Raw genomic sequence first — 14939 nt, 5'->3', positions numbered from 1 at the left:
AGGTACTTTATTAGGAGCTACGGAAAAAAGAGAGAGAAAACAAAACTACACCTATTTAAAAAAAACAATCTGAATTAAACCACGTTGCATACCTAAAACGGATTGAAAAAAAAAATTAAATTTATATTGTTTTTGACATTTTTTTTTTTATAAAAAGTATTTTGTATGTTTAAGAAAAGTTTGATTTGTGTTCCTAGAATTGATTTACTTTTTTACTTTAATAATTATGTTTGTATAAAATTACAACTTTACTGTCAATAATTATATATAAAGCTACTATTTAGTGTTTTTTTTATCAAAGGAAATTTCTTTAAAAATACAGTATTGAAAATACAGTATTTTGACGTACAGAATTTTACAAAACAGAATTTTGCAAGTCAGTATTTTGTTCATACAGCATTTTGACGTACAGAATTTTGTATTTACAGTATAATGACGTACAGAATTATGGTCTTACAGTATTTTGACCCTACAGAATTTTGCTGTACAGAATTTTGTCAAGCAGAATTATGACCCGCTCCCATTTTTTACAACACTCCCCTGAACAATTAAGCCTTGCACCCCTTCGATCTAAAAAGAAGTTCGTTGTTCTTCATTTCAAAAACTATTGGGTAGTTAATTTTTTTTTAATTTAAGACTGAAAGCTAACAGAAATTATTTGTAAAAATGTTGTGCAAATTCAGGTGACATTCCGCTCTTAACCAAACAGACAAGATGACAAATATCGGGCAAACGATGACACAATTATTTGCGCTGTGTTAATTTTGTATTCTTTTAATCAAAGATCATCTTTTTTAATTATATCATTTTGTTATTGCTGTCATTTTTTTATTGGCGCTAAATACTTGCGTGATAAATATATTTTTTATATCTTCTATGCTCTTTTAAGGCTTCTTTGACCATTTTGAGTCGATTATTAAATGTTTTGGAGAAAATTACCCATTAGATCGGAAAATCACGTGCAGTGAATAATTTATAATTTTAAGAAAAAAAAACACAACGATAGTTGACGGAAATGGTTTTGTCTATTTTCTATAAGCTTGACATTTCAGTTACTGAAAAATAAATACTTCTACACTTACTCACTAATTGCTAATTTTCCAGCAACTGTAGAAAAACTATAACTATCGCTGAATTTATTATTGAAATTACTTTGCTCATTGTTTTCATTAGATAAGAGGTTTAATAACTGCACGCTTAGTTCTTTAACATTCAAGGTTGGCAACTTTTTTGTGTCTTTCTCAATACGAGATAACTTTTAGCAGGTTGAATCTTAAATTAAATATCTTTAAGATGAATAAATGTTTTGAAAGTATAATTGTTAGATGTCATATTTTTTTATCATTAAATATTTCTAAAATCATTGAAGTAATGACAAATTGTTATATAGATAATGTAGGTACCGTAAGATAAAACTTAACCTTAAGAAAATGAAAGTAAATCAATACATTTCATTATCAAGATTTAATTTGCAATATAAATTGAATCTGTTAAATCTAACTGGATTTAATCTGGTTTCCTGCTTACAATTTAAGATAAAAACACACTTGAATAAATAAATAAATAAAAACACCGCACGAGTCTGAATTCAAAAGAATAAATTATTTTAGTATATTGACGACGATGACGGGATTCCTACTTATTTTGGTTTACACGATGATGGTTTAAAAGTTTAGACAGTTGGTTTATGGTAAACGCGATAGAACATAAAAGAATTATGTTTTGATGACTTTGGGTTTGTTTCTATTAGAACAGGAAACTCAAATAGTATGTAAATTTATATTTTAAGATTAATTGGTTTGAGGAATTTTTTTGAAAAGTGGTTTTTTACTATTCAAAATTTGAGACTGTGGTTTGCTTAAGAGTTTTTATTCGGGAATAAAATTATAAAGGTGAACTAAGGACTGTACTGTCATTAGGGTTAATAATCACATCAGAATAAGTTTTCTAAAGCATTGAAAATACAAACCATTTTCTAAGCTTTAAAAAAGGAGACTATTAGTTTTATATAAACCAAAATCAGATTGTTAAAAAGGAATTTTTAAAAAATCAGCAAAAAGAATCTATTTTCTGACAGACAAGTTTCGAAATCTCTTATAAACCGTATTTCGTTATAAAATCAAGGAGGGGGGGTGTTGCAGAGAAAACTTTATTCCCGACATTAGGAGTAAAAACCTCAACGTCAAAATGTGTTTCACGTAGAATTTTTGATAGATCAGTCATTTCAAAACATTACAGGAGTCAATTGAATATCAATTACATTGTGCAAGTTTTTTGAAAAAATTTTTTGAGACAGGTGCGCGATTGACTGTTTCGCCCTATTTCGGACCCGAGAAATCGATTGGCGTCATTAGTTTTTCGATTTATCGGTACGACTTCGAACAAAATTTTTTTTGAAAGATTTTCAATTATTTTGAGAATTTTCCACTGTTTTTAGTCATTATTATTATTATTCTGCTCAAACGTAATTTGCTACCAGTAGGAAGACATTATAAACAATTTTGAACAATTTATTTGAAAATTTAGTGATTTTTTTTTTTTTTAATTAAAAAATAATCGAAATTTTTTTACATCGTTTTTTCGCTGTTTTTGTTCTCTTTTGCACAAATACATTGCATGTTTTCTATTAAAAATTAATTTAACTCTGAATTGAGTGTTGGTTAAACTTCGACAGTCTATCGATAGCATCGATAACAAACAAATATCGAGTATATCGATACTTCACAAAACTATCGATAGTTTCAATACTTCCAAATTATTTTACCACAAGGCTACCGATATTTTTCTTTAAACTATCGATACAATCGACAATGGAAACTATCGATATCTACCAAATACTATGTAAGTAAATAATAATAAATACGAAAACTTAACTTGTAATTCAAATTGTGTTTAATTAATTTCAATGCTATGTATAATATCGGTAGCCTTGTGGTAAAATAATTTGGAAGTATTGCAACTATCGATAGTTTTGTGAAGTATCGATATACTCGATATTTTTTTTTGTTATCGATGATATCGATAGACTGTCGAAGTTTAACCAATTAATTAATTTTTAAATTTTTAATGGAAAACATGCAATGTATTTGTGCAAAAGAGAACAAAAAGAACGAAAAAACGATAAACAATGTAAAAAATTTCGATTTTTTTTTAAATTTTTTCAAAAAAAATCACTAAACTTTCAAATAAATTGTTCAAAATTGTTTATAATGTCTTTCTACTGGTAGAAAATAACGAATGAGCAGAATTATTAGCAATATAAATATTGTTTTTGGTTGAAAAATGACTAAAAACAGTGGGAAACTCTCAAAATAATTGAAAAAAACTTTAAAAAAAAATTTGTTCGAAGTCGTACCGATAAATCGAAAAACGAATGATGCCAATGGATTTCTCGGGTCCAAAATAGGGCGAAACAGTTATTCGCGCGCCTGTCAAGAATTTCGACTTGCACAGTGATTAAGATTGTAACGAAATTTTACTTCCTTACTATATTAAGCTCAAAGAAAAAATTCATTTACATATTTGAGAATTAAAAATGTGTAATTGATTTCAGCATATTTTTTTTATTCTAAAAAAATTTTGCAACAGATTGTTTGAAAAAAAAAAACAGCTGATTTTATTTTGAGATCAACAACTTCAAGCTCAAATACCTCAACTTTTCTATGACCACACACTCATAGCAAATACAACACCCCGTTTTATGTGATACTATTTTCTTAATAGTTTGGAATAAGCTGAGAGAAAATAGAAAGACATTTGAAGAAGGTTAGGTTAGGTTAGGTTAAATGGGCTGACAGTTGATGTTGTTACCGTCACACTTAGATCAATGTAGATCCCTTGTGTTACCCTGAAGTATTTATAACCTCATTATAGAATTATATAGAATTTTGGGGATGTAATGTAATGGTCAAAATCATGGATGTAGGAATTTTGAGTTCCAGCCAGGTCACATTAAAACTAGGTACAATCTTCTTCGAGGATTCATACAAGTCTCATAATTTACAACCGATTCCAAACGCCTGAGCAGAAATGCATTTTCCATGACAATGATATATTTCGAGGCTTTGTCAATTCCTAGCAAGAGGTAGTATCTACCCCTGTAAAAAAATAATTTTATTTTTTGTGTTGAGGTTGGGAATCGAACTCAGACCTCCATCACATAGTATACACCACCAAAAATCCTAGAATCCACATAAGAAGCTTTGTGGTATTCCTTAAAATGAGTTATCAACTCGATATCAGCAGTGTCACAGGTATAAGAAAGTATTCTTCAAATTTGTTTGCTCGGTTACTTTGAGTTCTTAAATGTTGTCCAAAATCGTTTGGACCCTATTTTGAAAAACAGAAAATAGATAAAACATGAGAAATGTCACAGATTGGCTGATTTCTCCGGTGCATTTCTTGCTGTTTTACATTTTGAAGTTGAATAACAATCAGGCATGATGGCAATTTTAAATAAATCTTAGTATATTACAGTACCAACCAAATTGAGGTTGATTAACCAAATAAGTCATGGTAAAAAATGAGAAAACAATTCATTTTGGAATTTCATAAAAGGGCTGAATGTTCAAAATAGTTTAACAAAAAGTTATGTTGTTTTGTTCTCATAGTTTTCATTCTCTTGTCTCGTTTTGGTTTAGTTTTACATAATTAGCACATCTTAATTTTTACTTATCTTTCAAAAAGCAGATTCATCTCCTTCAAATTCAAAAGATTTCTAATAAATTAGAACGCACTGTGCCTACCTACTTAAAAAAATCCTCTATACTAAAGAATTGCGGTACAAGACTTAAAACAATTCCAAAAGTACCTAATTATCAAGAAAGCTGTGAATTGTTTGTAGGTTTTTACATTTATACCTACTTCCCGCTTGCATATCAACAGTCTTTGATAGATATGAACTGTCACATCGTGACAGTGGCTTGTCAGCTTCATTAAAATCTAGGTGAGTGACAAGTGATTTTTTTTTCTCACAATCACAACCCACGTAACACCTACAATAAAGTCACTTAAAACTTGTAGAACATTTCAATTGTGACAAACTATATTTCATACAAAATAAAATCTTATAACAACCCAATTAACTGAGAACAACTCATTACCAAACAAAACATCATCTCCAAAAACAAATTAAGCTCAAAATGAAAAAAAAAAAAAAAAAAAACAAAACAAATGCCCTCTCAAACTCTCATTTTCCTACTTACCACTTTTGTTTTTGTCGTAAAATATCGAGGTAGTTATTTACCCACGAAGCTGCTTTCAAAATATTCAAAAAAAGAAGTAACAACGAGCAATTAAAGAGAGTTATCCACAAACAAACGAAAAAATATCCACAGAATCCACAAATAGGGTCAAAACAGTTAAGCATTCATTCCACACTGTCCTATTTCCCGGATACTTTCTACGAACTCGTGCAATTAATTTTCCCAACAACAACGACAATATACGGACACGGCGACGAAGATGACACTGTGGAAAACAAGAAACACATCAAACTCGTCTCTGGCAAAACACACTGTGAATTATTTGAGAAATCAAAAAAAAAATACTACAAACGTGAATTTGCAATAAACCGGACCGATATGAGGATGATTCTAATCTCTCTAAAAACTCTAAAAAACTAGGGAAATTATTTGAAAAATTTCACTTTACGACTTATGTATGAACGAGATGCTCTCACGTGTTTATGAATGTTTGCTTAGTTTTCTGTTATTTGTGTTGAAAATTTCCAAAAAAAGTTTGTCAAGAACCTAAAAAAACTGACAAACTTTTACGCGCAATTTGTTGTTTAAAACTTTGTCAAATAAAAACAAATAATAATTCAATCAAAAGGAGTTAAAGTTTGTTTGACGACGACGAACGTATTTTTTGGCTTCTAACTCTACTCGAACAGCGGCGAAAGCAAAGTGACAAAAGGCAAATGCAAATGCAAAACAGAAACACCACACAGTTCGGGCTCACAACACTCAACTAAAAAATACACAAACAGTGGAGTCATTTCATATCAGAGAACTAGCTTAGTAGCTTATGGTCCCCCGTCCCCAAAACCCCTCGCTATGAATACCCAGATTACCCTTCTCAACTTTATTTAGCAAACTTGTGGTAGTGGAAGTGAGAAGAAACCAAAACAAAAGATTCACCTCGTTAGCATCGTTGTCTAATCGGATCGAATGGATTATTTGCTGTTGGTTGAGGTTGGAGCTGTGGTCTCTGTTTAGCTTATTGGAACTGTCACCTTGCAATCAAGTCGTATAGAATGGAGAATGGTATGAGGTTGTTGTGGATGTTGTGTGGTATTTGTATTTTTTTTTGTGCTCAAAATGAAATGAGAAATTTCCACTTTTTTGTGGTATTTGTTGGGGGGAGTTTATGATGGAGGGCAATATGATAAGACCATGCATGAGTATGGTCTTATGGAGTTACAGGGTAATGGACAATCACACATGTTTTTTGTTTGAGCATCAATGAAAAAAGCCGGTTGTGCAAAACACTCAACCAGAGTTGTTATAAGCAACCTGTGGATTTTAATTTATTGTGATTTATATAGGCAATCCAAAACATTTGAAGTTTGTAATAAGATCCGAAAAAAAAATTTTCCAAAAGTTCATGTTGAAGTAGAATAAAAATTTAAAAAGTAGTCACTCTGGCGTATACGTAATATTTTTTTATTGAATTTTTTTTACCATATCTTAGCTGACTTTGTTAAACTTGAAAGTGTACTATAATGTTTATGACAGCAAAATTAAAATTTAAGGCATCATATTGAAAGTTGTAGGAGAATGAAAGGTGCAAAAAAATCATAAAAAGTGGTCATAAAACTTTAACTTTAGAATTAATGGATGTATATTGTATATGTATATAATTTTTAAATACAAAATTAATTTAAATGAATTAAAATTTTTTCTGAGCTTTATCTATTTGTTCTTTTCTTAACCACAATAGCTCAGAAAAAGTTTTTAGTTCATTTAAATTAATATTTATTTAAAAATATTTTTTTTTTTTAAATTCACTCAGTTTGTTTATTTTTTTAATTACTTTCAGTAGCCTTTTTATGAAATAAAACTTATTTTTTTTTAGTAAAATAAACTGGGCTTTATATGAATGATATGAAAGTATAAAAAACAACTTAAAAAACGAAGAAAATTTTGTTTGATGCAAAATTGTGGAAAAACGGTTGTCCGCAGAAAATAAATTAAATTAACAAACTAAAACTGTAATAAATTCTTGATTGGTTGTAAAAAAAATCTTTCAAATTAAACGTTGTTTGGCAAGGATAAGGCCAATTAAAGGACAAGAGAGCAAAAATCATAAAAACCGTGGTAACTCGAAAACGGGACGAAAACGAGAAAATTACCTCAAGTTTTTCGACTTAAAACGACCTCAGGAATCCATGGTTTTCGTTTGGGGCGGTGACTGTGGGACACCCTGTATATGAGAGTGATTGACAATCTTCCATGCATCGTTTAAGCGATAAATCCAATTTTCTCACAAATTGACTTCAAACACAAAAAAAAAATATTTCAACACAATGGCAACACCTGCAATATTCAAATACACAATTTAAGAAATCTGGAAGCTAATTCCTTTTGTAAATTTTTTTCAAAAACAATTCATTAAATTTATTTGATTTAAATTTAACAGATTTGAACGAACTTCTTAGACCGAGAGCCGGCAGCATATTTTGGCAGTTTTGATATAACCGAAATTTGAGTATGCACACATCTAGATATGCACCACAGTATGTCAACGGAAAAAGTCTGGCAGTGATCTTTTTCAGCTTTCCCTTGCCAGACGCATCCAAAGTGCAGCAAAAAATCAACTTTTGGCGTTTTGGTATAACCGAATAAATGATACACCAAAAAATCATAAAAAATCCCCTGATTTCGAAACTGTGGGTACCGCAAGTTTCTTTTTCAGCTTTCCCCCCGCCAGACCGCTTTAAAGCATTTTTAAGTGCATTTTTCTAATAAAAAACCTAATTACTTATTTTCTGTTAGGTATTACCGAATGATGGTAACAAATTAATATTCTATGTCTATTCCAGGTCTAGAAAATATAATTTTTAGCCAGCTATTTTTCAGCCTTCCCTCTGCCAGACGCATCCAAAGTGCAGTCAAAAATCAACTTTTGGCGTTTTGCTAGGTATAAACCCAATAAATGATACACCAAAAAATCATAAAAAATCCCCTGATTTCAAAAATGTGGGTGCCAGAAGTTTTTTTTCAGCTTTCGCCCCGCCAGACCGCTTTGAAGCATTTTGAAATGCATTTTTCTAATAAAAAACCTAATAGCTTATTTTCTGTTGGGTATAACAAATAAAAATTCTATGTCTATTCCTGGTTTAGAAAATATAAGTTTAAGCCAGATATTTTTCAGGCTTCCCTCTGCCAGACGCCCTTAAAGGTTTCCCAAACAGGTTTTTCCATACAAAAAACACCTAGTTTCTGTTTTTTTCTTATAAAATTGAAATAATATTCTTTTGTTTAGAGTAACCATATGATGGCCAAATATTAACTTTCTCTGCCTTTTCCTGATTTAGAAAATGTAAGTTTAAGCCAGTTTTGTTTCAGCCTACCCTCTGCCAGACGCCCTAAAAGGTATCTCAATAGTACGGGAAAGTTAGATTTTGCTATATGGGGCATGGGGGTCTGGGAAAAAATCCGAAATGCATTTTGACTTCAGGGCTCGAAAGGCATAAAGACACGAGTCTTAAACCACATTTTGTACAATCGCACCAAGAGTCATTTGGCCGCCATTTTTTTTTTAATAAAAATTTTAGTTTTTCACATAACTCGCGTATTTTTGAACCTACAGAAAAACAATGTATGACAAACTTGAAATAATTTAATTTTCTATAATATATGTTAAATAACATTTTTCGATTATCCCTTTGGTTTAAAAGTTAGGGTTTTTTTTAAACACGTCAAAAAGTGATTTTCTTATTGTTGTCATATCTCTTTTACTTGAGCGTTTTTTTTTTTTAATTTGTTCGTAGTAAAAGTTGTAGATCTTTTTATTACCTTCATTTGTTACAATATTGGTTTTTCGATTTGACAGACCGTTTTCGATCTGTAGGCAAAAAACTTCAAAAAAATTGCAATTTTTTGTATAGGGACAAACAAAATGACTCTTGGTGGGGTTGTACAAAATGTGGTTTCAGACTCTTTCGATCCCTGGGTTTATGCTCTTTCGAGCCCTGAAGTCAAAATGCATTTCGGATTTTTTCCCAGACCCCCATGCCCCATATAGCAAAATCTAACTTTCCCGTACTATTGAGATACCTTTTAGGGCGTCTGGCAGAGGGTAGGCTGAAACAAAACTGGCTTAAACTTACATTTTCTAAATCAGGAAAAGGCAGAGAAAGTTAATATTTGGCCATCATATGGTTACTCTAAACAAAAGAATATTATTTCAATTTTATAAGAAAAAAACAGAAACTAGGTGTTTTTTGTATGGAAAAACCTGTTTGGGAAACCTTTAAGGGCGTCTGGCAGAGGGAAGCCTGAAAAATATCTGACTTAAACTTATATTTTCTAAACCAGGAATAGACATAGAATTTTTATTTGTTACCATCATACGGTTATACCCAACAGAAAATAAGCTATTAGGTTTTTTATTAGAAAAATTCATTTCAAAATGCTTCAAAGCGGTCTGGCGGGGCGAAAGCTGAAAAAAAACTTCTGGCACCCACATTTTTGAAATCAGGGGATTTTTTATGATTTTTTGGTGTATCATTTATTCGGTTTATACCTAGCAAAACGCCAAAAGTTGATTTTTGACTGCACTTTGGATGCGTCTGGCAGAGGGAAGGCTGAAAAATAGCTGGCTAAAAATTATATTTTCTAGACCTGGAATAGACATAGAATATTAATTTGTTACCATCATTCGGTAATACCTAACAGAAAATAAGTAATTAGGTTTTTTATTAGAAAAATGCACTTAAAAATGCTTTAAAGCGGTCTGGCGGGGGGAAAGCTGAAAAAGAAACTTGCGGTACCCACAGTTTCGAAATCAGGGGATTTTTTATGATTTTTTGGTGTATCATTTATTCGGTCATACCAAAACGCCAAAAGTTGATTTTTTGCTGCACTTTGGATGCGTCTGGCAAGGGAAAGCTGAAAAAGATCACTGCCAGACTTTTTCCGTTGACATACTGTGGTGCATATCTAGATGTGTGCATACTCAAATTTCGGTTATATCAAAACTGCCAAAATATGCTGCCGGCTCTTAGACTATCTAGCTTTTTAAAAATGTGTATTTTCAGGTGTTGCCGTTGTGTTCCAAATATTTTGTTTGTGTTTAAAGTCAAAATCAGAGCTCTTCCATTTTAATTGAAAATTTGAATTACTTAGGTACACATTAAACCAAAAAACTTTATGAAAATACATAACTAATTTGGTTTTAAAATACTCAGTGAAAAAAAGAAATGGTTCTTAAATATTTATTTTTAACAAAAAAATTATTGTATTTTATATACCAAGAAGCTTCTCCATCCTAATTTTGTCAGTCAAAATAAATCTGGAAAACAAGAAACGATTACCTAAAATTTGGAGACACATATAATTGTTTCATAATTAACGGGAGCATTCGACTGTGAAAGAAAGTGACAAATAGAAAGATTCGAAGTTAACTGTGGCGTATACGTAACATTTGTTTTTATACAAATCATAAAGATCAAATATAAAATTTTTTTCTGAGCGCTGATCAATTGATTAGTTTTAAAATCTTTAAAATGACTTTTTTTGTCAATTTTTTCAAAATTTAATGAGACTTTTATTTTTACTATTAATAAGGTTGCAGACTTTAAGACAACGAAGAGTAGGTACTCTATGTATATTGATTTAATTTTTACTTCAAGAAACAATTTCTTTTCCAGTTTTTAAATTCAATATTCTTTTTTACACCTAGTTTCTACAAAAATAAAGAAACAAAAAATCTATATGTATTTTAGGTTAATAACCTAAAGAGTTTTGTGTCCCCATTGAAGCGTGCAAATCTGTATACAGTTGCCCTTTAAGGAATTCTTTAAGAAGCTCTATTTCTTTATCGGATCGGATGTCAGACTATTCCGGCATTATTTTTATTTTCAAAAATATAGGTGTTCTTAGGGCGATGAATGGTTGCGTAAAATAAAAGATTGTTGTAGAACTTTTGTTCATATTATTTTTTAAACATTCAGAAACTAAAGAAGCAACTTCTTGCGACCTAATCGTGATTCTAATGGAGAGTATCATCAAGTTATATTCGTAGACGAGTAGTAGTGTCTATGTGAGTGGAGTTTTTCGCATGAATGAACAGACGTTAACTCTGAACTAAAAGCTACCCAAGCAATGTGTGTCTGTTGGCTATAGGAAGTCAAAAAATCACTGTTAGTGAATGATAAAAATGTAACACTAGAACTGAAGTTCATCGGTTTTTTAAACCTTGTATTATGTACCTATATCTTTTGGCCATATGATATACCTGTTGTCGGGTTAGATTGTACATGATTTTTCCAAATTAGTTACGAATTTTTTTTTTTTAATTTATACCTTTATTTGAAATTAATTTAAAAGAATCTAGAAAAAAGTTTTAATAGGTATTTTCATTTCCATTTTCAATTTGCTTGCAATTACAAAAAAAAACATTTTTGAAACATTTTGAAATGCGATACTTCTTGAAGATTTATTAATTAAAAATGGTGGAAAAAAATCGGTCTTACCCTTATGGTGGTATATGTACAAGAAGATAACAGACTGATAGATATAATTTTTGTTTTTCATTTGAATAGGATTATTAACGTCAGACTTCATCAATATCTTAGATAAAGACATCTACACTTTTTTTTTTAAATTAAAATCTTTTAAGGGCCATTTTTTTCACTACTGCTCAACTTGAAGCAAACTCTCGAGTTTGCCAACTTGAGAGTTGACTTTAAATCGAGAGTTCAAACGCAAGTTGTGATTTTTTTTATTTACTTATAATTTCTCAACTCTCCAGTTGAAAATCTAAAGTTGGTCAACTTCAAGTTTGAAAAATATCCCTGGAATATTTATGAAATATGAAACAAAAACTGTCAACTTTTTAAATTTAAATTTGAATCTGTCATATACAATGGATGAATATTATCAATGGCATATTTTAATTTTTTTTTGTGTTTAATTTTTCGATTTTTGTTTGCTTTTTCGAATTTTGTTTGCTTTGGAATATTAATTCGTTGACACAATAACTGCCAACAAAATTTTGACAGATAAATTAAAAAAAAAAATCTGAAGCAAACTCTCAAGTTTGGTCGGCACACTTCTACATACTTTTTAGGGAAGTTGAGAAAACTGGAAGTTGATCAACTCTCGAGTTTAAAATCGAAATTTGAAAACGTCATCTTGGAGTGAATAAAACCGAATTTGGAAGTTGAGAATAAAAATTCTCAAGTTATGTTCAACTCCGAGTGAAAAAAATGGCCCTAAGTATCCCTAATTTTTAAATTTACAATAAATTTAAAATATCTTCTTTTGTTTTTTTTTTTAATTCCAAATTTGTTTTTGAAAAACAATTTTTTTCAAATCGGGTTCATGAATAATAATTTCTTCCAGAACAGCATATAGATATTTTTTTTGAAAAGTGTTTGAAAAAAAAAATTGTTGCATATACTTTGAGGTAATTTAAAAAGTAGTTGTTGTTTAAAACTTTTTATGGATTAATTTTTATTTAAAGGAGATGGCACATTTTTGGGCCCAGTGTGTTAACTTACGAAATGGGTATCAAATGAAAGGTGACGGTAAGCACATTACGTGGGTAAAATATTTTCAAATTCGTTAGTGGGGTTTTGGAGATATTTGAGTTTGAAGTTTCGGATTTCAAAATCAAGATTTCAGTTGTTTTTGCGATCAATTAATCGTAGAATGCGTAGAAAGGACTTTTTAGATTGGAAATTAGTTAATCTTTCTTTTTCTAGTACATCATTTTTCTCTAGGAGTTATACTTTCAGAGTAACAGAACCGCAAAGTATCTCATTCTCAGTAATTCCGCACTTAACTCTAAGGGTTGTTTAAAATATTTAAAATATCAAAAAACACACAATTTTCGGTAGTGTAACTCTGAAATTATAACTCCTAGAGAAAAATGATGTACTAGAAAAAGAAAGATTAACTAATTTCCAATCTAAAAAGTCCTCTCTAGTTTTCTGTCCGACCAGTCGTTCTCGAGATATTGAGACAAATGCGTTTTTCAAAATGGCGGTCGCCCCACAAGACCAAACAATACGCAATCTGAGATTTGTACTTGGGATAAACCCCTCTTCAATACTGCATTCAAACTTAGCTCACGTCATAGCTTTTTCCAGATTTTTCCCCATTGACTGAACTATAGTTTCTATTCTTATTATTTAATAGGCATATTTCAGCGCGTTTTTGTGTATTTTGCTTATTATAAGGTTTTTGTATGTTTTATAGAACTATTTTATATATAGAATTAAAGGTAACACATTAAGCTATCGAAAAATTACAAAAAAAAAGTGCATGTCACCACTGAATATTTTGATATTTCGATGTGCCAAATGCCTCGCTTAAAAAAATCACCTTTTGAGAAGTAAATACCTAATATGTATTATTTTTTTTAACAAAGAAAAAAACTTTTGATACAGATTAAAGACAAGAGAAATACCTTTTATTTGATACTAATATTATTTCTGTACACCCATTATTACGCATTCTACGATTAATTGTACGAAAAATTAGCTGAAATCTTGATTGTGAAATCCGAAACTTCAAACTCAAATATCTCCAAAACCCCACTAACGAATTTGAAAATATTTTACCCACGTAATGTGCTTACCGTCACCTTTCATTTGATACCAATTTCGTTAGTGAACACACTGGGCCCAAGCTCCATAGAAAAATGTGCCATCTCCTTTCTAACAAAATTAATAATTTATTTAATTATTCTTAAAAAATTTTTACACACAAAATTTTAAAAAAGAAATCCTAAAAATTTTTATAAAAAGAACAAATGTTCGTTTTCTTAGTTTAAAATTTTGATTTTATATAATTTTTAATTTTTTTTTATAAAGTTTGTTTTATTTTAAATAAAATGCTTAGTAAGTAAGTAAGTAAGTAAGTAATTCATTTATTGGTTTGTTTCTTTAAATACTATTTACAAATTTTTACAATGAATTCTAAAGCTTTGGCTTTGCCGTCAGCTCGGTTGGCAAATTTAAACGATAATTAAAAAAAACATACATTTACATTATCAAAAAAGAAAAAAAGGCAAAAAGTAAATAAAAATGACTATAAATATTCAGTTACAAGTAGCATCCTATATTTTAAAACGTCTTTCAGAAAAAGATAGAGTTTCTTCCATGTACACATAGAATTGTTTAGCAGAGAGATTGTTTCTTGAAGTGTAAAAGTGCTTAGTATTAAATACATTTATTATCATAATAAGCAGTCCGTTAAACGAGTATTTATTCGTTAAGAAATCTAAAAGATTTGATTATATTTATAAAATTCATCACAATAAACATTTAAAATGTCATTGGAAAATATTGATATTCAAAATCAAGATACATTTTGCCTTCATTAAATTCCCTTATAAGCTTTATATAATTACATAATTATAATAAATTCAAGCAAACACTTTCAGTAATTTAAAGTACCCATAAAATGCATTACTTGAAATAATGTCGCCTCATTTGTCTCGAAAAGCTCATATATGTAAGATAATTTAGTATCTTTGAAATATTTTAAAGAGTATTTTACAATCTGCTTTCACTTTAAATAACGTTTTAATTTCCATCACAGAAGGAGTGCTATACGTGTATACCTACTATTTATAGCTAATGATATTAATTTAGTTTATTCAATCGGAAACAATTTTAATACTTGCGACATAATCAATTACTTCTTTGATTGTCACTCTGTGATCATTCACTTACTCTATAAATGTCTTTATGAAAATACCTC

At 29.9% G+C, this 14939-nt stretch overlaps 2 protein-coding genes across 2 annotated transcripts in view; both read right to left on the bottom strand.

Annotated features, from left to right (window-relative positions):
- Nucleotides 1-5978, bottom strand: part of LOC129909073 (tetraspanin-18) — a 46032-nt gene extending 40054 nt beyond the window's left edge. The window contains exons 1-2 of the mRNA XM_055986023.1: nt 5653-5978; nt 5205-5469 (exon numbers count right to left, since the gene is read on the bottom strand). The gene's annotated coding sequence lies outside the window, so the exon portion shown is untranslated. The remainder of the gene's footprint in view (nt 1-5204; nt 5470-5652) is intronic.
- Nucleotides 1-13446, bottom strand: part of LOC129909071 (actin-related protein 3) — a 78246-nt gene extending 64800 nt beyond the window's left edge. The window contains exon 1 of the mRNA XM_055986021.1: nt 13412-13446. The gene's annotated coding sequence lies outside the window, so the exon portion shown is untranslated. The remainder of the gene's footprint in view (nt 1-13411) is intronic.
- Between the last annotated feature and the right edge of the window lie 1493 nt (nt 13447-14939).

This window comes from Episyrphus balteatus, chromosome 2 (genome assembly GCF_945859705.1).
Source record: "Episyrphus balteatus chromosome 2, idEpiBalt1.1, whole genome shotgun sequence".
Taxonomy (NCBI): domain Eukaryota; kingdom Metazoa; phylum Arthropoda; class Insecta; order Diptera; family Syrphidae; genus Episyrphus; species Episyrphus balteatus.
This window is presented reverse-complemented; position numbering and strand designations above follow the sequence as displayed.